The 25,076-nt window shown below is 41.2% G+C and overlaps 1 protein-coding gene and 1 non-coding gene across 3 annotated transcripts in view; both read left to right on the plus strand.

Annotated features, from left to right (window-relative positions):
- si:dkeyp-23e4.3 (rho GTPase-activating protein 7) overlaps positions 1–25,076 on the plus strand; it is a 167,300-nt gene that overhangs the window by 8,525 nt on the left and 133,699 nt on the right. The window lies entirely within an intron of this gene.
- On the plus strand, positions 22,299–22,488 carry LOC127530717 (U2 spliceosomal RNA). Its single transcript, XR_007937394.1, has one exon. It is a non-coding gene; the product is annotated as a U2 spliceosomal RNA (small nuclear RNA).

Raw genomic sequence — 25,076 nt, forward strand, 5'->3', positions numbered from 1 at the left:
TTTGTTGTCAGACATGTTTGTTTTTGCAATACCATCCTTAAAACACAACCCTGTCTTACCTGGGAAATAATTTTAAGGGTTACGAGATTATTTTTCCATTATTCTACAGAAGATTTTGGCATCTCAACTGCTTTTTTGTTTGTTTGTTTTTTTACAATGTATAATGCCACAGACTCAAAACAACCAAAAAAAGACAACATTTCAGCAGAAACACAAAACAGCCACAAAGAAACACAAAACAACCAAAAAGAGACACAACACAATTAAAAACAGACACAAAACAACCACAAATAGACACAAAACATTTACAAATAGTCACAAAACAACTACTGAGACACAAAAAAGATACAAAACAGCCACAAAGACTAAAAAACAGAGAGACACAAAATTTTAGCAAAGGTACACAAAGTAGCCACAAAGAGACACTAAATGACTACAAATAGACACAAAATAACCACAGAGGCACAACAATAACTGCAGGATTATAAAATCAAATATAATGGAAAGAATTTAGATTTTGAATGAGCAAAAACAGTCTCTGGTGTTTTGTTGCTGCTCAGATGAAGTTCAAGGATCTAAAAGGACATTGTGATTAAACCCAGATTCATGAGGGCTTTTACAGACTTAAAGGGGATGTTGCTGAAGTCATGTTTCAGGTTTTCAACAGGGAAAAAGACTTAACTGGAGAGTTTAATGTGGCAGGAGGTCTTTGTTCAGGTTTTATAAGGCCACTGAGCTGCAAGTCTTCACAGCAGAGTTGTGAAAACTGAACGTATGATTGTTACTCCTGCAGAAATTCAAATAAGATCTGCAGAAAAGTGCAGTTAACCTTTGTACTTGGCAAGTGGAATTGGCATCGTGGCAGCAGAGAAAAGAGCTTGTGAAGTTGGAAATGTGTCACAATTTTCTGCAGTAATCAAGTTTAATTGTTTGCATGTGGTATTTAACAGATGTTCAGAGATGTTTCTGCTTGTGTTTAGTGTGGTTGCTCTGTGGGCAACAAAACCAAGATTCCAGGCCAAAAATGGGAAATTTTGTTCACTTTTACTTTGATGGATTACCACAACAACTCTCTCAATAGTATTGTTTTAATGTCATTTGGCTGTTTGGATGCTTCCATCACCGACGGGGTTTTGGTTCTGCGGGGAAAATAAATAAATTTAGAAAATAATTTGAAGAGGAAAGAAGGGAAAAAAAAGCACAGTTTTGTGTTGTTGCATTTTTCGTTCAGATGAAGCCATTTGCATGAACAGACAGCAAATTATACAGTGATTTTACAGTTAAACAGCCTTGCATAATGAAGTGGTTCTAGAGGATAGAGATGATTAACGCTGGAAATGAGAACGGAGACACACCGAGGCCGCGAGCCAAATGTGATGCTGAGAATCAACGGGAACAACAAGGCTGGTTGTTGTTCTGCAGCGATCAGAACCGGGCCAGACCAATCCCAGGGGGGAAAAAAGCGTTTAAAAAGGGATGGAAACCTGTGTAGGACAAACTTGTACATGTACACACACATGCTTACACGTCTACATTACCAACAGTGGCCCGTCAAGCTAAACCTACCAACAAGTGTTCCTGCTTATTTTGAGGAAACAAAAATCACAAGTGCTTAGCATTTCAATAGCATTTTTTCAAAATTAAATTAAATAATTTTATAGGTAAACATACTTTCAAATATACAGGATTTTTATGTAAAGTCTTTTTTAACGTTACAGTGGCTGGTTGATATTTTTCCACAAGATTATTTAAACATAAAAATATGTAACTCAACTAATAATGACAATTTTCTTACGTTATAAAATTATTCAACCCTACTTAGAGCAAATTTTGTATTTTTTTTGCTCATGTAAATGTCTTCCATTTAACTTAAAGAAATGATATTTTGTTAAATTACAATTGAAAACTGCAGTTTAATCATGAACAATTCAATGAGATGGTTATTTGTGTGTTAGTTTACAGTAGGTTTGGCATCTCAGTCACTGAAATATGTTTTTCCACCATACAGAAAATGGGAAATTTTCTTTTAAGGTCTTTTTCCAAAATATAACTGTAAGTATGCTCTGTTTTAATTGACAAACAAAAAACCTTGACTGATGTCTGTCTGTCCATCAGGTAGCCTTCATAGCCTGCAAACTGTGAATTGGTACCAAGACTTTCCAAAGTGAAACTGAGATCTTAGAGATTTCAAACATCTCACCCTTATACAAATATTTTTAAAAAGTCACTTATATGCTTAATAATTACTTTTTCTGACAAATCCTTGGCTTGGTGGATTTGGTTACTTGGTTGCATGCACTAATGTATCAAGAGCTGCAGCATCAGGAGCAACTGCTTTATTATTAATTTACAAACACACATACACATCTACTTTACCAGGAGAGGACGTCACACTAAACCAACCAACAAGGGCCCAGCTGTTCTGGATGTTTGGAGGAAACAGAAATTAATTATAAAGTTTTCTGAAAAGGTCTTTTTTTTATATAAATAATATAAATGAAAATATGCATTTTTAAATACTAAAAAACAAAAAAGCCAAGATGACTGACCGACATCCATCTGTCCAACAGAAACCTCCATAGTCTATAATGGAACAATGAATTAGTACAAAGTCTTTCCAAAGTATAACTGTAAAGTTTAAACATTTAAACATCTCACCCACCCTTATACAAATATTCTGAAAGCCACTTAATCTACTTAATAAAGTAGTTTTTTGTACTTTTTCTCTACTTTCTAGTACTTTAAATTTCTACATGTACTTATATAGTACACAGGTATATAATCTTCTACTTTACCAAGCATGGCCCGTCAAGCAAAACTAACCAACAGGGGCCTGGCGTGCTAGATATTTTGAAGGCACAACTATCAAACCGAACATTTTCTTTCTTTTTGTAAAATAATATAACTGCTATTATGCACACAGCTCCCTCCATAATTATTGGCACCCCTGGTTCAGATGTGTTGAAAGTCTTAAAATAAATTTAATTTTTATTACAGAAGCATGCTCTCACACTAAAAAATTGTAGAAAAAATGTATTACAGGAGAAGATTAGGTGCTGTTTTGTTGGCAAAAGGAAGTGGTACAAAGTGTTAACATCAGGGGTGCTAATAATTGTGGCACACATGATTTGATGTAAAAGAATTATTTCTGAATGTGTGATTTTTTTCCCCACTGAATAAATGCACTTTAATTAAAGCTTGAATTTTCCTTTTTTTCATTGTGGTCCTATATTATTTAGAATATATATATATATATATATATATATTAGAAGCTAGAGAACACATCTTAACCGGGGTGCTAATAATTATGGAGGGTGCTGTATGTTTTATTAAAAAACAAAGCCAAGAGGGGACCGGCAACCCTGACTGATGTTTACCTTTGCAAGAGTTGACATCCACAGTCTGTAATTGTCTTTACAAAGTGTAGCACAAAAGTTTTAAACATATAAACATCTCACATTTAAATAAATATTCTGAAAGTCCCTTGATCAACTTAACAAATTAGTTTTTCTTGCAAATCCTTGGCTTGGTTGACTGGTTGCATACAGTACTGTCATGCATTTATCAAGAACTGTAACACCATGAACGACACTTGCAACTTGTGCGGTAAATGAATCTCTATGTGTGCGTGTGCGTGTGTGTGTGCGTTGTGTTAGCATCTGCAGAAGGACGTGAGGAAGAGCTCGTGTGACGGACTGAACCGCAGAGTTTAAACACAGGAGACGGAAAACAAAATAAACACTCTTTACTCTCCCACAGAGCTTCAGGGCCGAAGCACAGCAGCAGCGATTATTACAGCAAAACGACAAAGCTACACACCAAACTCTGTCCATTAAGTAATGGAGCAAAGCAGCGACCAGCATGAACATTTATACATGACTTATGGATCCACAAAAACCGACATATTCAGGCTTTTTTCACCAACAATGACAGACAACAGAGGGGGTTGTACTATGAAGTGAGATTAGCTGTTAGCAGGTATGTTTAGCCTAAAAAGAGACATCAGTAACACGAAGGTCTTTTAACCTGCTAGATCACCATGACAACAGCTGCTAATTTGGTCCAGATTATTTATGAGCGCTACAGATTCTCAACCGCAGATGAATGTTTTGTCTGCAAACCTGTTGATCTGTACATGACTAATTGCCATAGGGACCAACGTGTGTTCAGCTCTGATGCAGAAATCGCATAAATATGACTTTGTTTATGTTTGTTTGCATTTTCACTGCAGCTGATAAAACACAGATTAGACAATGGTTAATTCAATTGGTATTTATTACAGAAAATATTTAATCAGTAATATTAATTTCACTTCGATTTGGCAAAAAACTAAACAGATTTCCTGAATTATGAGACAGTGTCAGACCCAGATCCACTTCAATACAATATTATGTTTAACTATATGGAATTTAACAGCTTGAATGTGCAGCTGTTAGTTGGTAAAATAATGTATTAACACACGTTTAACAGTTTTTACCAGCATTCCTGTAATTAATTTCTTTAATCGTGGTTGGTCCACTTCACAGACAGAAACTTCTGTGACAGTACATAGAGTTTGTTTTTAGCATTCTACTTCTAAAATGTTTCAGTTTAGTTAAAGCTGTATTCAGAGACTCCTGGATGCTGGTTTTCACCAAAAATTCCCTTCAGTGTCAACAAATGATTGCAGATATATGGACAAAAATGTGGCTTGAATGCTGTAAATGTGCATTTGGTTTCTTCTCTCCGGCTTTTCTGTTCTGTCTCCCTCTCTTTGCCTCTCTTCAGATACACTCTGGATGTCTGTCGTCACTGCTGCCTGCATTTCATCTGTAGTATTACCTCATCCTGAACACTGGGAACACATGTCTCCTTTTCTTTCCCTTTAACTCCTGCTTTCCCTTTAACTCGTTCTTTCCTTTCCCTCTCTCAGCTTTGCTCTTTCTCCCCATGTTTGTCCTCCTCTTTCCTTTCTGTTTGCCGTCACTCCGGCTGTATTCATATGAAAGTCTCCAGGGAGAGCTGAGCTGAATGTATGTGAGTTCTTTTCACTATTCAGGCATCTACAGTTAAAAAACCTTTCCAGATGTGAAGTGGGGAAATAAAGGATTCAGATTTCAGGTTTCTCGACTCCAACGCAAAGCAAAGAGAATATTTGAAAATTGTCTTATTGCCTGATAGGTTCCCCAGCTGTACGTTTTCCTTCTAGCCTCATGAATATTTTAACGTATGGGGCCCTCCGAATTGCTTTTATCAAAAATAGTTTGCTTTCTGGAAGATGCAATCTGGGACTGGGGAGGGAAGATGAGAATAAGGAGGAGGCAGGTCTTCCTGTTCAGGACGGCAACGATCGACTCTGAAGCTGAGGAGGAAATGGGTCTCTGAAGCTGCTGCAGATGAGTCAGACAGCGGTTCGGTTTCCTCTGAACTCACCGACATCAAGCACATTCAGGGCCAATCGCAGAGAGCTTTCTGTTTTTCAGTCTTTAAACACATCCGGGGGATAAATGATGAGCAGCGAAGGAAAAACACGAGCTTCAGGTTGAAAAGTTAGACTTCTGGTTTGCACATAAACAGCAAAAATGTATTTATTATCCATTTTCAGTCACTTATCCAGGTCTGCATCATGGTTGTCCTGAGAGACATCCTCCACAAAGATCGGAGGACGTCGCTGAGGAAAAAGAAGACCTCCCCAGAAACGTGCAAAACAGCCACAAAGACACACAAAACAACCACAAAGACACACAAAACAACCACAAAGACACACAAAACAGCCACAAAGAGAAACTAAACAACCAACTGCAAAGAGACACAAAATAACCACAGAAACACCAAACAGCCACAAAGAGACAGTCACAAAGAGATGCAAAGCAGTCACAAAGAGACACAAAAATAACCATAAAGAGATACAAAATAACTACAGACACAAAAAACAGCCACAAAAAGACACAAAACAATCACAAAGAGATGGAAAACAGCCACAAAGAGACACAAAATAACAAGAAAGAGACACAAAATAACCACAGAAACACAAAACAGCCACAAAGTGACAGTCACAAAGAGATGCAAAGCAGTCACAAAGAGACACAAAAATAACCATAAAGAGATACAAATTAACTACAGACACAAAAAACAGCCACAAAGAGACACAAAATAACAAGAGACACAAAATAACAATAAAGATATACAAAACAATTAAAAAGACACAAAACAATCACAAAGAGACACAAAATAACAAGAAAGAGACACAAAATAACCACAGAAACACAAAACAGCCACAAAGAGACAGTCACAAAGAGATGCAAAGCAGTCACAGAGACACAAAATAACCACAAAGAGATACAAATTAACTACAGACACAAAAAACAGCCACAAAGAGACACAAAATAACAAGAAAGAGACACAAAATAACAATAAAGATATACAAAACAATTAAAAAGACACAAGATTACAGCAAAGAGACACAAAATAACCACAAAGAAACAACAACAAAGAAACACAAACAACCACAAAGAAACACAAACAACCAAAAAGAAACACAAAACAGCCATAAAGAGACACATAATAACAGCAGGGACACACAACAACCAAAACAAGACGCAGACTTACCTCAAACAGACACAAATCAATGTGAGACACAAAACAGCCTTTCAAAAGTTTGGTCCCAGACAATCTGTTCCCTTTAAAATCCACATTTTAAAGTGGTCATATAAGGTAACAGTGTTTGATTCAATGAGACAAACGACAAAACCTTCTCAGGCTTCTTACAGTTTTTTTTCGATTGCTAAAACACAAAAAGCAAAAATTAGGCACAATTTTCACAACCTTTACTTCTGTCCCCAATCACTTGACTCAGTTTGTTACTACTTTAGATTTCCTTATCATATTAGAACTCTAACTTTCCTTCTTTACACTCGGATGTCAATTTCACATCAGCTTGTTGTCAAAACACAACACACAATTTTTCAGGTTTGCACACACTTCTCACATAAAATCTCAAAGCATCAATCCACAACGCACAAATATGCAAATCTCTAAACTTTCCGGTCTGGCGAGCAATTTGCAATCAAGGACTGCAGCATAAGGAGGCTTGACCCTCTGTTTAGTTTGATGAGCAATGGAGAACAGAGACAACAGTCAGAGAAGGAGAGGGGTACGAATGAGAGGAGGAGGAGAACGAGGGGGAGGAGGAAGAGGTGGAAGAGGGAGAAGGGGAAGAGGAGGAAGAGGTGGAAGAGGGAGAAGGGGAAGAGGAGGAAGAGGGAGAAGGGGAAGAGGAGGAAGAGGTGGAAGAGGGAGAAGGGGAAGAGGAGGAAGAGGTGGAAGAGGGAGAAGGGGAAGAGGAGGAAGAGGTGGAAGAGGGAGAAGGGGAAGAGGAGGAAGAGGGAGAAGAGGGAAAAGAGGGAGATGAGGAAGAGGGGGAAGAGGGAGAAGAGGCTTGTGGAAATGTGGGCTTTGAGGCCTGTCAGGGCTTCATGCGGCACTCTAGGCGGTTCTTCCAGCGCTGTTTGGACCTTGAGGACATCGCCTGCGATGTTGATGAGGCCCTCTGGCCAGACAGAAACTGGAGGCATGATGCCCCATGATGCTCATGCTTGAATGGGGGGAAGCATAAGCATTTAAAATAAAACATTTAAAAATGTTTTATTTTAAAAATAAAACATTTAAAAATAAAATGTTTTGTCTGAATTTGTGTGATGTTTTGTTTGTCTATGAGAGAAGGGGGCATTAATTCAGTGTGTTCCATTTCTATAACTGTGTTTTCAATTTTGCTCTACAGTGTTCTGTACTTGCTTGGTAGTGTTCACCCAAAAGCTTAGTTGTGTTTCTTCAATGAATGGTATGTGTGTGTCATGTGAAAATATGGCTGTGTTTACCAAATGAAAACACGAGTTCCATTTTGTGAACATGTTAAGAGATTTGATGGCAGAGTTGTTTTGCAAGGGGATGTAAGGGTTTAGCAACATGTGTGTGATGTTTGGAGTTTTGTGTGTGCAGTTTTGAAAAAAAACGTACAGTTTTGAAAAACGTGTTTTAGCAATCGAAAAAAACTGTAAGCAGCTTCTCTAATACTGAAAAGTGAAAGCGAATGCATCATATATGGCAGATCTGATTTCCAAATTAAGTTAAATCCATCCCTAAATGAAACTGTGGTCAGTTTGGGACCTGTAGTCTGTATTTTAAATGAACATTAGCGCAAACAAAAGGCCATAATTCACTTATAATTGCACCTTGTGACCCTTGGATTGAACCGTGGTCGTTAAGCTTATTACGCTGAGTGTCTGGGTTAATGGTTGTGCTGCTGCTGCGATTCGCCTTCATCAGAACACAAAACTGACCTCTGGACTGAAATGGATGAAGCTGAGTGTGAATCCTGCTTCCTGATGAGCTGCTGCTGTTTACAGGCAGAAACGCTTCATAGACGCCGATAACAGAACGGCAGTCGGAGCCAAAAGGTTTTTATGTCAGACATCTCTTTCCGTCTGGCACCGACGTATTTTTAGGTTTTCTAAAGTGGCTTCAATATTCAAAATTGAAGCTGACGGTACAAACACTATTTTGACCGTTTTACTTCCTCAAGCAGCGACAGTTTGGGAACCTGAGATGGAGCCAAATGTTCTGCTCCATCTCAACACGGTCTCACGGGGATTCGTGAAACTGTCACGTCAGTTTTTGTTTCGGTTTCGTGCGCACCAACACGATGTCGTCATGTTTTTCGTGCCGCTCACCATGAGCGAAACCCGCTGTGGTAATCACATCTGAAAGTGGTTTATACCGGCGGATTCATGACGATCTAAGCTGTCCATCGGCGTTTGCGGCCGCTGCTGCGGCTGCCACTGCGGCCGCCAGACATTCTTTAAATTCCTATGCAAATTCGGCGGATTCATGACGATCTAAGCTGTCCATTGGCGTTTGCGGCCGCCGCCAGACATGGCGGCGGCCGCAAACGCCAATGGACAGCTTAAATCGTCATGAATCCGCCGGTATAAACCACTTTCAGATGTGATCCGGCCGCTGCAGCGGCCGCAAACGCCGATGGACAGCTTAGATCGTCATGAATCCGCCGAATTTGCATAGGAATTTAAAGAATGTCCGGCGGCCGCAGCGGCGGCCGCAAACGCCGATGGACAGCTTAGATCGTCATGAATCCGCCGGTATAAACCACTTTCAGATGTGATTACCACAGCCGGTTTCGCTCGTGGTGAGCGGCACGAAAAACATGACGACATCGTGTTGGTGCGCACGAAACCGAAACAAAAACTGACGTGACAGTTTCACGAATCCCCGTGAGACCGGGCTGGCACTCCACCTTTAAGTGTTTTTTTTGGCAAATTCTGACTCTTAAAAAAAGACAAATCCACATGATGCTTCAGTCACAATAACACAAAACGCCTCAGAAGTTTGCTTGTAAGTCCAGTTTTACTGCACAATCACTATATCAACTCTTGTTCAATTAGGAATTATTATGATCTGGTTGTGATTCCGAGTTGTGTTTTGGAGTTTGGTAATTGGAACCAGTTTAACCCTCTAAAATCTAACTTATTCTGTCAATTTCTACAATCCTGCACACTCTAGTTTTAAGTAGTTTGTGGAAAATAAAAGTGTAAAGTGAGACAATTACTGAATCTCATTTTTAGGTCGTGGCTGAAAATGAAATTTTAGATCTAAATGTAAACAGTGCTATTGTTGAACATGAAACCACAACTCATGAAGTAATTCACAACTCATAACTGTAGGATTGTTCCAAAAGTAAAATCACAATAAATTTATTGTAACAGTTTACAATCTGTTATTTTTTTCTTTTATCTTAGCCACAAAAGTTCTCAGCTCAATGCCACAATCCAGAAGTTCAAAAAAAACTTCTAACTTCTGTCTCACAAGTTTAAATCTAAGACATTTTTGCAATTACATAAAAACTATGATAAAAAATACTCACTGACAACCTGTTTTTGTTGACAAAAATGAAACTGAAACTAAATAAGACAGTAAAATGTAAAGATTTAATTGAAACGTTTGAGTAACCAAAAGTTCTTGGCTGCTTGTTGTTTTCTTCCTTTTCACATCTTTAAACCTTTGAGATATCCCAGGACCACACTTTGTGTTACTTCTAACATTTTAACGAAAGGCAAAATAAAACATTTTCTCTGCATTCTCTTATCCACATTTCCCCAAATTCTCTCAGGCCTATTTGTCTAATTTGATGTGGAGATTGAGGAAAAAACATTTTGCATATTTTATCCACACAGTGTTTGTCGGTGACGTTGATGTGGTTAAAAATCTGCTGTCTGTCTCCACAATGAAACAACAAAAAGCAGCTGTGGTTGTATTAAAGCGACGAGAGACTGGGCTTTGAAACCTCAGTGAACAGAGGAGAAACATGCTTTCAGCACAAGCCGGAGTCCCATATTCCTCAGTAGTTATTGAGTCGGTTTTATTATCTTGGAGGAAATGTGCTTTAGCTGCTTCCAAGGAGGCCCCCTGAGAGCCACAGAGACCAAAAATGGCTGCTTTTTCTCATCACCTCGCTGCAGATTTTCCAGATATGAAGGGTGTGGCGGCGCTGAGGGGAAGAGCTTATCTGAAATGATTCCTGTGGCTTCCAGAGTCTGTTTGTGAAGCAGCACACAGCTCTTTATCCTGAGGCAGTTTCACCTCCGTTTCTTTTTTATTTCTTCATATGTCGAATACTCCTCACTTCCATCCTGCCTAAACACCAGTTCAGTTCCTCTGGTGTTCCAGTAAGACACACAGAGAACAAAGAAAGTGAGATTTGTTGCACTAACTTGACATAATAACCTCAGTTTATCCTAATTAAGTTCATCCCAGTGTCACTGGTTTAAGTTGGATTCCTCTTATGTGGTCATTTTAAAGGAAGTTGAGTTGAAGTTTCCAGTTTTTCCAACTTAAGTATTTGTTTTTGTCTCCAGAAGTTCTTCTTGGTTGCAAACAACTGTTTCTTGTCTGGTTTGTTGTCAACAGCGCCATCTTCTGGCAATGTTATGCAGCCCAGCTTATTCACTTCAAAGTAATTAAGCACATTTCCTTTTTATTATTTCTGCGCAACATTTCAAAAGTTTCAGATTTGCTTGATGTATACACTATCATTCAAAAGTCTGGGGTCAGAAATTTCCTTAAATTTGAAAGAAAAGCATTTTTTTCAATGAACAAAACATTAAATGAACGACAAATTCAGTGTAGACATGGTTAATGTGGTAAATGACTATTCCAGCTGGAAATGGCTGATTTTTAATGGAATATCTCCATAGGAGTACAGAGGAACATTTGCAGCAATCATCACTCCTGTGTTCTAATGCTACATTGTGTTAGCTGTGCCAGAAGAAAGGATCACTAGAACACATCCTCAGCTGCTGCTCAAAGGCCCTGGGAGTGGGCAGGTATCGGTGGCACCATGACCAGGTCCTGCGGGCAATAGCAGACACCATCTGCACTGGCATTAACAACTGTAAACTGCAGCAGCCAACCAAGAGCAGGATTGCCTTTGTTCGAGCAGGAGAGAAGCCTCAACCCTCCAAGAAGACCCAGGGGGGCCTTCTTACAACATCAAGGGACTGGCAGCTCCTGGTCGACCTGGGGAGACAGTTGAGGTTCCCGGACATCATCGCTTCTGCAACACTCCGGCCGGACATGGTCCTGATGTCCGTGGCCAGCAAGCAGGTGGTGCTCCTCGAGCTAACTGTACCCTGGGAGGACAGAATGGAGGAAGCACAGGAGAGAAAGAGGGCAAAGTACGCTGACCTTGTTTCTGAGTGCCGGAGGAATGGGTGGAAGGCCAGCTGTGACCTTATTGAGGTGGGCTGCAGGGGCTTTGCAGGCAAGTCCTTGCACGGGGTCCTGGGGCTCCTGGGCATTGGTGGACTGCACAGACGAAGAGCCATCAAAAACATCTTGGAAGCGGCAGAAAAGGCTTCTGGTTGAGGACGGGGATACGTGGCGTAGTGCGCTACCTGGACACAATTCAGGGCCTGATCACCCCCAGGTACATCACTGACGATGTGTCCACGAGGTTGCACCATGAGGTGTATAATAGTACTAGCTAATGGTGCTGAAAGGCTCATTGATTATTAGAAAACCCTTGTACAGTTATGTTAGCACATGAATACAAGTGTGAGTTTCCAAGGAAAATGTGACATTGCCTGGGTGACCCCAAACTTTTGATCGGCAGTGTATAAGGAAAGTTGGTTTATGTTGGATCACAACAGCAGCATTGAGGCCCAAATAGCCAAAAATTTGAGGTGTGAGACAAACCTGGAAATCACAGATTACACTGTAAGATGTGCCAACAAGTTTTCAAAATGTGATCATATCTAAAGAAAATCCAGAAAAATTCCAGAAAACCTAAAATCCTGAGGTTTGGTCAGTAGAGAGACGAGATCTGATCAGTTGTATTTACTTTCAGTCCTTTCATCACTGCTTTTATAGCATTGAATTCAGTCGTGGTCAGGATTGCAAAACATTTAAATTCCAAAACTTCTAAAAAGTTTTGGATGCGATGTCCCAGATCCTAACGTTGGGAAGTTTCGAGATGTTGGACAATTCAAGATTGTTTGGAGACATTGGTTGCACTGTCTCGTCAAACAATTCAGTACATTGTACCTGCTAGCTTTGTTAGCATAAAAGAATAAACATTAAAAACTTGCATTTGCAGCTTATGAAATCATTTGAACCTGGTTATTTTATCCAGAAACTCAAAGCAGAGTCTTGTTTATCAATCAGTCTGAACAAGAAGCAGCCACAACGGTGAAGTTAAGTAAATGTTAAATGAATTAGACCTAGCATCCTCTACAAGGTTGGGACAATCCAAAATTGTGAAAATGTGGGGGTGTTAATGGGTAATCTGTTGTGCCGCTGCTAAAATTAATGGATTAATGGATTCATCCTGGAAGGCTGTCAATGTTGAGCTTCTCTGTTTTCTTGGAGATTGTCTAACAAATTAGAATTTGTTTGGAAAAGGGTGCATTAACCAACCAGTCGAACTGGATGCTAAAGCTAAAGTTGTGAGAGCTTCGTGAAATTAATTTTTTGTTGAAATTGTGACAGAAGTGGTTGATGCTCTGATTTGTGAAGCTGCTGCTGCAATGGTTTACCTCATACACCATATTATCTCCCAGGCTACAGACTAAACTACACAACCTAAACACAACAAGTTTCTCGAATGTGTTAATTATTCTTGGACAGTTTAATTGTTTATTCTGGATTGTACAGTTGTGTTTGATGCAGTTTTTCTTTCCTCTAACCTCCAAGCCGTGGAGGCTGAAACAGTATCTCCATCAGATCTGGCAGCTCTTCAGCCGCTGGGAAATAATAATTCACTAACTTTTTATTTCGCCTGTCAAACCAAATCAACCTGCGCCGCTCGTCCCCGTAAGCTGATTAGCTCATCTTATTTTAATTAATCCCTCATAACGTCTCCCGCGTCTTTGTTCGACTACCTGCCGAAGGCCCAGCTCGACGTGTTGTTGTTTTCGTGTCCGCTCAGTGTTTGGGTGCCGAGTCTTTTGTTATTTTCTGCTCTGTTTGACTGCCGCTGTTGTTTCTGGTGGAGAGGCGCCTCCAGCATGCGTGTCCACCTGAATGTGGGGGTTATGTTCTTTTTCATATCTATAAAAACTCCCCACATACAGTCATCATTTGTGCATTTGTGGCTGAATAGATTTCCATTCCACTACCCAAGGGAGAAGAGGGAAAAAAAATGTTTATTTCTTGCGAGTCTTCCAATCTTGTGAGAGGACACATGATAACGGCGCAGGCGACAAATTGGTCGGGACAATGCGGGACAGCAGCATTGTGTTGGTGAGGCGGATGGAGGAAAGTCACCTCACACAATGCTGCCCCTAAACAGACCTCATTTTCTCTTCGCTTCCAGTTAGTAGCTGCTGCTGCTGCTGCTGCCTGAGAAGCTCCAAAAATGCTCTTTTCTTTTGCATTTTAATTTTATGAAACAGCTTTTCAAAACTAATACTCATAAATAGCTGGTTGGATTAGTTTGATTCTCCAATGGTTGTTTACTCTGTGGCCAATTTCAACGATTTTTACTGAGACTTTCAGTAAAAATTTAACTTATATTGGCAAATAATGCATACAAGCTGCAATATTCTTTGTGTTTTCTTTTAGTATTTGTGTGTTGAAGTGAAGATCAGCAAACATTTGAGGTGTTTGTAGGAATGTAAATCAGCAGCAGCTTGATGCTACGGCTGCAAACTATTGATTATTGCAATTTTTAATGATTCTGTCAATTATTTTCTGATTTAATTAATTTGTTGTTAAGTGTAAAAAAAATGTCAGAAAATGGTAAAAAAAAAAAAAAAAAAAAAGTCCAAAAATCTTCCATCATCATTAATTTCCAAATCCTGCAGTTTTATTCTTGTTTCAGAATAACAGAAATCAACAACTGAAAGTTAGTGAATATTAATTTTTAAAGTGTTATTTTGCAGGGCTGCACAGTGGAGTAGTGGTTAGCACTTTTGCCTTGCAGCAAGAAGATCTCTGGTTCGTGTCCCGGCTTTCCCGGGCTCTTTCTGCATGTTCTCCCTGTGCATGCGTGGGTTTTCTCTGGGGACTCCGGCTTCCTCCCACAGTCCAAAACCATGCTGAGGTTAATTGATTACCGTAATTTCCAGACTATAAGCCGCTACTTTTTTCTCACGCTTTGGACCCTGCGGCTTATACAAAGATGCAGCTAATGTATAGATTGTTACATGTGAGCTTCATGCCATCATTAAGTTTAGCCTCGTCACATCAGACCAATAAAATTACCAAACAGGTCACAGTGGACCATTGACACTGTTTGAATTAAATGAAACACACTAAATTCTTCAGATCAATCATTCTGCGCTTCATGCACACACTCTCATCATGGAAAACACGAAGAAATGCGTATGGTGCAGCTGTTGCAGGCCAAGCCTGCTCTCCTATAACCTCGGCAGGTTAGGGTGTGTGTGTGTGTGTGTGACGTGAGGAGGAGCGCTGCAGCTGTGTGTGAGTGTGTGTGTGTGGGTGGGTGTGAGTGTGACGTGAGGAGGAGCGCTGCAGCTGTGTGTGAGAGTGTGTGTGTGGGTGGGTGTGAGTGTGACGTGAGGAGGAGCGCTGCAGCTGTGTGTGTGTGTGTTGCAGACACGAGTGTGGAAACGGAGGCAGAGCGAAATGTACCACGATCATATACAATACAATAAAAAACTTAAAGATAAGTGTTAGCGCTAGCGTGTTTAGCTTAGCATTAAAACGTATCTTTAAGAAAGCTAGCGCGCTTAGCTAGCACGCTTAGCTTAGCGCTAGTGCTATCCAAGGCTGCCCAACCACGGTTCGGCGGCTGGCAGAATCGGGTCGGTAACACAGCTTTTAAGTTAAAGGCAATTGATCTGCCTGTCGAAGAAGAAAATAGAGCTGCTGCACGTTAGCTTGGTATCAATGATTAAACAATGAGACGTTGGAGTTGGCAGCATGAACTGACTCAGTGTGTTTCACTGCCATGTTACAGGCACTGCTTGGAAAAAAGTATGAATTTAATTACAAGTTAAATAAAATCTTTCTGTGCAAATATCTCATGTTACGACGTGGACACCCACGACTTATAGTCAGGTGCGGCTTCTATATGTACAAAACTTTTTTTTAAATTTAGTGGGTGCGGCTTATATTCAGGTGCGCTCAATAGTCCAGAAAATACAGTACTCTAAATTGCCCGTAGGTGTGAATGTGAATGTGAGTGTGATTGTTCGTCTGTATATGTAGCCCTGCGGCAGACTGGTGACCTGTCCAGGGTCGTCCGAGTCAGCTGGGATAGGCTCCAGCACCCCCGGCACCCTAGTGAGGATAAAGCGGTGTATAGAGAATGGATGGATGGATGTTATTTTTGCAAACTTTATGTGGTTTTCTTTTTATTTCCAGAAGATATCCAGTAAAATCATAGTAAAGAAAGTGCTCATTCACATATTAACAATTTAGAAAACAAACAGACCAAAACTGTAAAAAAAAAAAAATGTCCAAAACAAAAATCTGTATTTTTAAGATTTGTAATTCATTCTTTTACATTATTTGACTGTAATATTAGACTGTTTTACTGCATTTACATCAGAATAAATATAAAATTGGACACGCTTGCGATTATTGTCAGTTTTTTACTGTACTTAAAAACATCAGCATTTTAAAATCGTCATTATTTTACAACATTTTTTAACCATTAATTACAGAATTGTGCGGTTTCTTTAGGTATTTTTCTGGCACCGTTGCTCCCAGATTTGCATAATTTTTTAATAGTGTAAGTAAATAAATGTTGACATAAATTTGTTGCCAACTTATTAAAACTTTTCATGGAGAAACTTTTGAATAACCAGGATGCTCGGGTACCGCTGCTCTCGTCGAAGCGACTTTAAAGCATTTTTATTTGAAAAAGTTCAAAGTCCAGCAGAGGATTTTTGACCCTCATCTCTTTCCATCACTCTGACAGTTGATTCTGACCAAAAATCTCATCAGCTGCCTCACAGTACACATCCTCAGCGTTCTAATCTGAGCGCACAGCCGTCCGACATCCCAACGTGTCACTTTCAGCGTTATCGGCTCAAGACTTTAATGAAAGAGGAAAAGTTTCGACTCTCTGCAGGTGGACAAAAAGTTCAACAGTTCATGGAGGCAAACATCAACTCTGAGAGATTGAAGCGACTGCAGTAGCGTCTTATATCACACAGATTCATCATTTCTTCTCTTTTGCTGTGAATTAGTTTCAATTTTTCGACTCTAAACTTTAACATCTATGCATCTATACAACTTTGTTCACCAACTTGGGTCTATATGTTGGTTTTACCCATTAGTCAATTAATCTAAACCATTAATGTCCTTCCAAAAATGCAAAATACTGCTTTATTTAGGTTCATTTTATCCAGACAAACTGTGTGATTGTTTGAAGCATTGCATTACAAAAAGGAAACAAAGATTTTTTTTGAAACTGTCAAGTTAAACTGAAACTTCTACTTGATAAAAACAAACCAAAAGTGAACTTTTTTATTAAGGTCAGTAGTTCATCTTCAAAATAAAACCAAGTTCCTATTGAACACTTCAATGAAATGAAAAAGAAAATCAGTCTGTATATTAAATAAAGTACAACAAGACATTGTGTATATTTTATAGCATGAAGGAGCTGAAGCAATTCATTTTGTTTTTATTATTTTACTTGTTTCTGTTTAATTTGCCATTTTGGCATTAAAGTGTTACAATATTAACAAATCATTAATGAAAATATGACAATTCTATGTAAGTAACAAAGAAAAAACATGTAACATTCATTGAGGAAAAAAGACAAGACAATAAATAATTAGAAACAATAACATTAGGCCTGTACATGTTTAGATTTGGGAATATATCGCACATTTCAAATCAAATTAAGCATAATCAAATCATTCTTTTTATATATATAAATATAGAATTAATCAAATTGCTGATGACGTTATCAATCAGACAGCCACAAAAGTATAGTAAAATATCAGGACAGGATAAAACTAGCAAAACATTTTTTAAAACGAAATAAATGAGAAAAAATACTAGAACTCATATGATTAATTTCTAAAATAATAATAAAGCCAATGGAAACATGTAAAGTGCTTAATAAATTTATTAAACCATCTGTCGAAACGAGTAAACACAAATATTTTAGAAATGTGTTAAAAGCTTGTTTCAGACTAAAAATTGTGTTATTTATTTGCCTTTTACTAAACACGTCCGTGGAGAGTGACTCCAACGAGTTTAGCCTATTTTTGGCAGGCTCCAACGTACAGCAGAGCCATATCTGTCTGTCCAAAGCAAAGGAGCTGTGCTCAGAGCAGCTTGTGGGCAGGGTAGCCACGAAGAAGCCGCTTGCGCAGCCCATGAAAACAGTGCACTGACACAAGCGAGAACTGCACCAGGGGAATGGGCACGGGCAGTAAACGATCAGGGGTCATCGCTTCTCGGCCTTTTGGCTAAGATCGAGTGTAACGTCAGCATTACCGACAGTCACTGAGTGAGCAGATACTATTTTCACACTGCGAGAATGGCCTCAGAGGCCAACGGTGCAGCTGATCCCCAAGGTTGTATTTTTCAGTCAATCGCATGTTTTATTTATTTGTTGTGGTTTTTCTGTGTTTTTAGTATGGTTTTGAGTATTTATTGCATGTATTTTAATTATGAGCTGACCTTGAACGCCTCACTGGCAGCTTAGATCAGTAGCATTAGCAGCAGCTGTGCGACGGCATGTACTTATGCTCCCAATCACCCACATGAGTTACAGCTGTGCAGGTGGGCCCACTCATGCTCTTAAGCAGCAGCAGACCATAGTACGGATGTACAACCGAAGTGGAAGGGCGGCAAGAGAGTGAGCTGCGGTGGCCAGAGGACGAGATTGCAGTGCACCAAGGGCATGTCATGGATGCAGTGGCCTGGGACATATTTACCGGGACTGCCCGACCCGTGTGAAGACTTTTGCTGAAGTTGCCAGAGGTGGGAAACTAGAGGGAGCCTTGAAGATCAATAAGGGTCCTGTATTACCTGGCACAATGCGGGACGTGCCGAACGGACGTCCAGTGGTGGCTGGCTCTTCCGAAGACGGAGAGAGCGCCGCAGGCCAAGGGCAGTTGGAGTAAAGAGGTGAAGAACACGGTCCAGCAGCGGAACGGCCAAGGAGACGGTCCAGGAAGGACACGGTCCCGGGTGACGACAGCAGGAGTGAGCATGACGGATCGGAGCGGTGACAGAGGGGCCGCCACAATCGGCCTGCACCAGCTTCCAGGGAGGTTGGCGGAATGCGGGCGCCAAGCAGGACGAGACGCTGACCGGGTGACAGGAAGAGAGGGGAAGCCACATTGAGCAAAAGAGGGGTGTGTTCGTGATGCTCTCTCAGCTAAGTACCCTTTCTATATATTTAACCTTGTTTTTAACCGAAAGAGGCTCGCTGCTGGGTCTCTTCGTGTAGTGGAGTAACGGCCTCCGTTTTCATCCCTCTCAGAAACCCTATTGACACCTGGAGATCAGTCAGGAAGATGACTGAGGGACTGAGCCGCGGTGGAGGACTGGGGTAGTAAAGCGTCTGGACTACGTGTTTTTTTTCCAAGGTATTTAAGTTTGTCGGCAGGCAAGGTGTTCCCTGTCTGTTTCACCGATCATCATGGACTACTGTTTCAGGTAAGCTCGCCTCTGCCTCATTTTGGGCCTGGTTACTGGCGCCTTATCATTAGTGTGTTGGAAGAGGCTACCTTTAGGGGCCAATTCTTGTTGTTTTTCAGGGGCCTTTTGGTACTCAGACCTATGTGCTCTGGGGTTTCTGAATGGTGGGAAACAGCAAAGGAGCGCATTAAGTGCTTTTGCCTGACGTACTGCAAGGCCAGGAAGAGGAAGGCAAGAAGACGAGTGTCTCATTTACAGCAACAGCTTGAGTTTAATATGCCAGGGGTAACTGCGGGGGTGAAGTAGACCTACAGGTCTGCAACACCCTGAAGTCTCGGCTCAGGGAGTTTTATGAGCAAGATGCTCGTGCATATCTGGCGCGGTCACGGAGAGATCTGTATGAAAAGTCAGAGGCGTGCTCAGGGGCTTTCTTCAGCTCAATTCGTGCTGACAGGGAGAAACAAGTCCTGTCTGCAGTCAGAGATGCACACGGATGGCTCACTCCAGATGTAAGTGAAATGGTGAGTGTCACCACCGACAATTATCAGGCTTTTTTTAAGGAGAGGGAGGTTGACGAGGATGAGGTTGAGAGATTTTTGGGCCTGCTTACTCAGCGGGTGACACTCGATATAGTACAGGCTATGGAGGCCCCGATCTCACTCTATGAACTTGAGGCAGCGCTCCGTTGGATGCAAAGAAAGACAGTCCCCGGCATTGATGGGCATCCAGTGGAGTTTTACATTGTTTTCTGGGACGTGCTAGGGCCGATAGTGTTGGAGGTTTTAAATGAGGTGCTACACGGTGGTGCATTGGGGGAATCTTTGGCCACCGGGGTTATCTCCCTCTTATACAAAAAAGGGGACCGTGCAGATCTGAGGAATTGGCTTCCACTTACAATGCTGTGTGTGGACTACAAACTCTTGGCAAAAGTACTCACTGACCGACTCGTCATGGTGCTACCGCATGTGGTTCATGTGGATCAGACATGCAGAGTGGAGGGGCGCTCGGTGAGGTGGAACCTCCAGCTTGTCCTGGACGTAATTGCTTGGTCAGAGGATCGCGCCTTGCCGCTAATGGCATTGGCTTTTGATCAGCAAAAGGCGTTTGACAGGGTTCACCGGGGCTTCTTGTTCAGGGTACTTGAGAGGATGGGTTTCAGCCGTGTTTTTGTGGGGTGGTTACGGACTTTGTACACAAATGTGAGGAGCATGGTGACGGTAAATGGTCACCTGGGGAAGGCTTTTGGGGTACACTCTGGGATGAGACAGGGGTGCCCGCTCTCCCCTTTGCTGTACGTTTTGTACATAGAACCCCTCGGAGAGGCCATCCGTGCGGATCAGGGGATCAGAGGGGTTTTGGTGCCAGGCAGTGGGGGCACACAGGTGAAGCTGTCCCAGTACGCGGACGACATGACGTTGCTACTGGACGGAGACGAATGTCTGATCAGGGCGTTGAGGGTCATACAGGACTTTGGGCAGGCAGCAGGGGCGTGCCTGAACCTTGCAAAGTCCTCACGTATCAAGGGCCCGCATGATGGTTGGGATTGACGGAGGAGGGAGGGATGTCCCACATTTGCCGCTGAAGCTGGATTGTATCTTCGTGTCCTTTTTGTGCGCGCAGCTGTCGGACCCAGTCTCGCACCCCTCAGGCTACTTTCTGCAGCTGTTTTTTGCCTACCAGGCAAGACAGCTCATGGCGTGGGACAACCTAGCACCACGGGTGGAGCAGCAGCCTTGGCATTACCGCCATGCTGCACGGTGGCTGAGAGCCCATCCGGAGGCGTCCGCAGGAGCAGTGAGAGTCGATCACAGAGCCCTGTACAACGAGGTGACGGAAAGGGTGTCTGCACCACCGGTGATCAGGGTGCCATCCAGGACATGGAGGGAGATCCAGCCACGTGGCCTTGATAATGGGCTCAAGGACCTGAATTGGTTGTGCATCCACAGGTGCTTGCCAGTGCACAAGATACTGCACAGGCACGGGTTGGCGGGATTTGCTGCCTGTCCAAAGGAGGGCTGTGGGGATGAGGAGTCGGTCGCACATGTTATGTGGGACTGTCCCTTTGCGCAGGTGCTCTGGTCTCATGTGGAGTCGAGGTTTGGGCGGGTGATGTCTTGGCCTGTTATGTCATGGGCGCTCATCGACAGAGGGGTGGGCACGGGAAAGGGAGCATTCCTCGTCTGGCTGATTGTCAGCCTGGTCAAAAAGAACTTGTGGTGGGCAAGGCAGGAACTTGTCCAGAAGCACAGGGCTGTCAGTGGGCAAGGAGTGATGGGCAAGTTGGTAGCGGAGTTTCGGGAGAGGGTTGACAGCGACATATTGAAGTGGGGGAAGCATGCAGCTCTAGAGAGGTGGAAAGGGGGTTTGGGGTTGGTGGGATGAGGGCTTGGTGTATGACACTGGGGGAGGTTTGGGTCATTGCAAATGGCTGAAATTATTTTGTTTTTTGGGGGCTTATAGGATGGTTTGTTGGGCGATTGTTCCTAGCAACAGTGTATTGTTCCGGTTGGGACAGTTTTTTGTTGAATGTGGTTTTTCTTGTGAGGAACAGTTGTCATGGTTTGTTTTTTGTGTGTTTATGTATTGTGAGCTTACATGATTCAGGCATTGCAGCCCGATCTCACGAGGATTCGTGAAACTGTCACGTAAGTTTTAGTTTCGGTTTCGTGCGCACCAACACAATTTCGTCATGTTTTTCGTGCCGCTCACCACGAAATGCGCACCAATGTATTTTAAACGGCGGACTTTTCGTGCCACTCAGAACGTATTTCAAAAGAATGTGTATATTATATTTTTAATGTAAAACCGTGGCGAATCCAACGCTATATTTTGCATGACATCGTTCCTAAACATAACCCAAATCATAACCATAACCTAACCATAAGCCGGTGGTACACTTACCAATTTGCATAGGAATTTCAAGAATGTCCGGCGGCCGGCGGCCGCAAACGCGATCACACAAGCAGTATACGCCGATGGACAGCTTAGATCGTCATGAATCCGCCGGTATAAACCACTTTCAGATGTGATTACCACAGCGAAAAACATTTCGTGGTGAGCGGCACGAAAAACATGACGAAATCGTGTTGGTGCGCACGAAACCGAAACTAAAACTTACGTGACAGTTTCACGAATCCCCGTGAGACCGGGTTGGGCATTGTGTTGTTTGCGCAAGTTCTGTTGAAAGATTTCTTTAATTAAAAAAAAAAATCTGTCCTTATCAGTTTAATATCTGATATGCTCTCCATCTGAGGACTACGTATTAAACGGATTTTTGGACCTGGGAGCTGAAAGAGGGGCTTGCTCCTTTCACTCCACGCATCGACCCGGCATTGCAGTGCCGCCGGGAACGGTGCACCTTTCTATGGCATTGTGGAATGAAACAGAAACACACACACACATAAACACAGCAAAACAACAATAAGAACAAAAAACCCAAAACGAATCCACACTGCAGCCAGAAAATGTCACTGGACGTCCTGTGGACCCATGGGTGGCCCACTGTTGAGCTTCACTGGGCTCCCAGTGTCAGATCAGTCAACATGAGCCACTCGCCACACTTGCCGCAAGTGTTTTGCAAAGAACGGACAGGAAAATGAAGTGTCAAAACCCGCAAGGTGTGGCCTTTATTGGATTTCCAAACAAAATCACAATGAACAACTAAATAGTTCCTTATTTGCATGAATTAACCAAAAATCTTAATATTTTCAATGACCTCCTTCTTACTGCCACTGTTTTACGAACATTTCCAAAGTCTCTTTTGTTACTGAGTTCTAAATAGTTTCTAGCTGTTCCTAGAGAGCTACTTTTGATGAAACTTTTGTGTGATTTATTTTTCAATGCAATAAATCCCAGATCTGTTTGATATAATTTTGGTCTGAACTTTGACTTGGCTGTTCTATCAGTTCCAGAACTCCAGATTCTTTTTTGTTGGTCCAATAGTCTCAGCTCAGTTTTGAAGTCTGTCTGGAGTCATTGTATTCCTGGTGTATGAATCCATGACCACTCAGGTTCAATCCAGAAGATATTCCATGATGCGCCAAGATGTTGTGGTAGACCTTCTTGTTCATCATACATCCATTTGAGCTAATTTGCTGTTTCCAAGTTTTAGACTGGTCTCTCCAAAGTCCTGACTTAAACCACATCAAGAGCCTGTAGAAACAAATCTCAGTCAGAAAGTTCAGTTGAAATTTGCCAATTCTGTCAAGAGAAGAGTCAAAGATAAACCAGAGGAAACAGAGGAGCCTTGCTGATGTTGAAAATGGCCAAAGGATGTTGAATCCTTAGATGCTCCAGTGACTGGACTCTACACTCTTCCACAAGTGGGTCAAAAATGACCTGTATAAGAATCAATGTGTTCTGATGTTATTTTGATTAAGAATAGTCATCTGTATTCTATTTTATCCACATAAGAATGATTTTATGTTTGAAATATGTTTTTTTTCACTTAATAACAGATTTTGAACATTTTGATGATTGAAAAAGAAGAATATTAAACAGAACAGCAACAGAAGAATGTCGAACTCCATTGTGTTCACATTTTCCTGCTCTTTTCCTCCATCACCACTTATCTGATATTGTCAGTGATAAAGAGCTTGGGGTAGTAGTACAAATATTGCAATTTTTTAAAAAGTATTAAAGATAATTTAAAAATTGAAATGGAATGATATCAAAAACATGTTTTTTGAGGAATAGCTGGAAAATGAAATGATAGAAACTTTTCATTACAGAGATATTGCATAAAAACAACCTCCCCAGGTCATTTTGACCCACTTATACATCTAAGGGTTAATTAAATATTAGCATTTCTGCAGGTTTGTCATATTTGCAGAAAATCTTTGACATAACTGTAAAAAAATTCCAAAATGCATGATTTGTTTTTTTGTCTCAAAGAATGTTTTAATGATTCTATAATAGAAAATTCTAAGTTAATGGAGTCATTAGAAAGTCAAGACTGCCGTGATACATTTGGTCTTTGTAAGAGGATGGATACTTCAGTTCACGACTGTAAGGTGTTTTTCTATTATGTCATTGGGGGTTTAATAGTCGATCGGCCCTTTGGTAACATATGTTCAGCTCTTGCTTTACCTCTTTTGTGCAGAATTGATGTTTTTCTCAGCCCACGCAGGAGTACCTCTGCTCATTGGGTGCATGAAGCGCTTCTCCGAGTGGGAACGCCGTCAATCGTTTGACATTTCAAATGTTCTCTTTGCTATTCTGCCCACTTTCCTGCCGGGAGGGAGGAAAACAATGGAGTATAGTGTGAAGCGGTGGGGCGGCGCTTCATCCATGTATTCATGTGTCGGGAGAGTGTTTAACTGCAGCTTTACACCGTGTGAGTCTGTCGAGACGCTTCTCAAACACAGATGTGCTGCTGTTTGATCAGAGCATCACAGGTGTATCATATCCAACAATTATAATGAAGAATACTGACTGAAATTAAACATAATTACCACTGGTGGTGTACGGTGTGACCATTCAGACATGATGATGTGCTCAAATTCAATCTCTAGTGTTAAGTATATTTACCCAAGTACTTTATGCAGGTACATGTTTAGTTGCCTTTACTGCACTTGAGTATTTCCATTCTCTGCTGTTTTATTTGCTTTTTGTGGCTTTTTATTCCACTGTTGTGCAGATTTTATTTAATAATACAAATTATAATGACCATAAAGGTTATGACATAATATTCTATATTTAGTTGAAATTGTATACTGTTGTTGACAGCTTCAACTTTTTAGTGATAAGCACATTATTCAATTCAATTAATGTATTTTATTCTGCACAATGAGCACTTTTACATTTGCTACATTTAAGTGTAGTTTGATCCAAATACTGTTGTACTTTTACTGAACTACGGTTTCAATTTCTTATTGCTATTCATTTTTGAATCATGGTAAACTTAATTTTTACCCTCAAAAAAGACTCCTTCATGTCAAAGTGAAAACTGA

Source organism: Acanthochromis polyacanthus, chromosome 17 (genome assembly GCF_021347895.1).
Source record: "Acanthochromis polyacanthus isolate Apoly-LR-REF ecotype Palm Island chromosome 17, KAUST_Apoly_ChrSc, whole genome shotgun sequence".
In the NCBI taxonomy this organism is placed as follows: domain Eukaryota; kingdom Metazoa; phylum Chordata; class Actinopteri; family Pomacentridae; genus Acanthochromis; species Acanthochromis polyacanthus.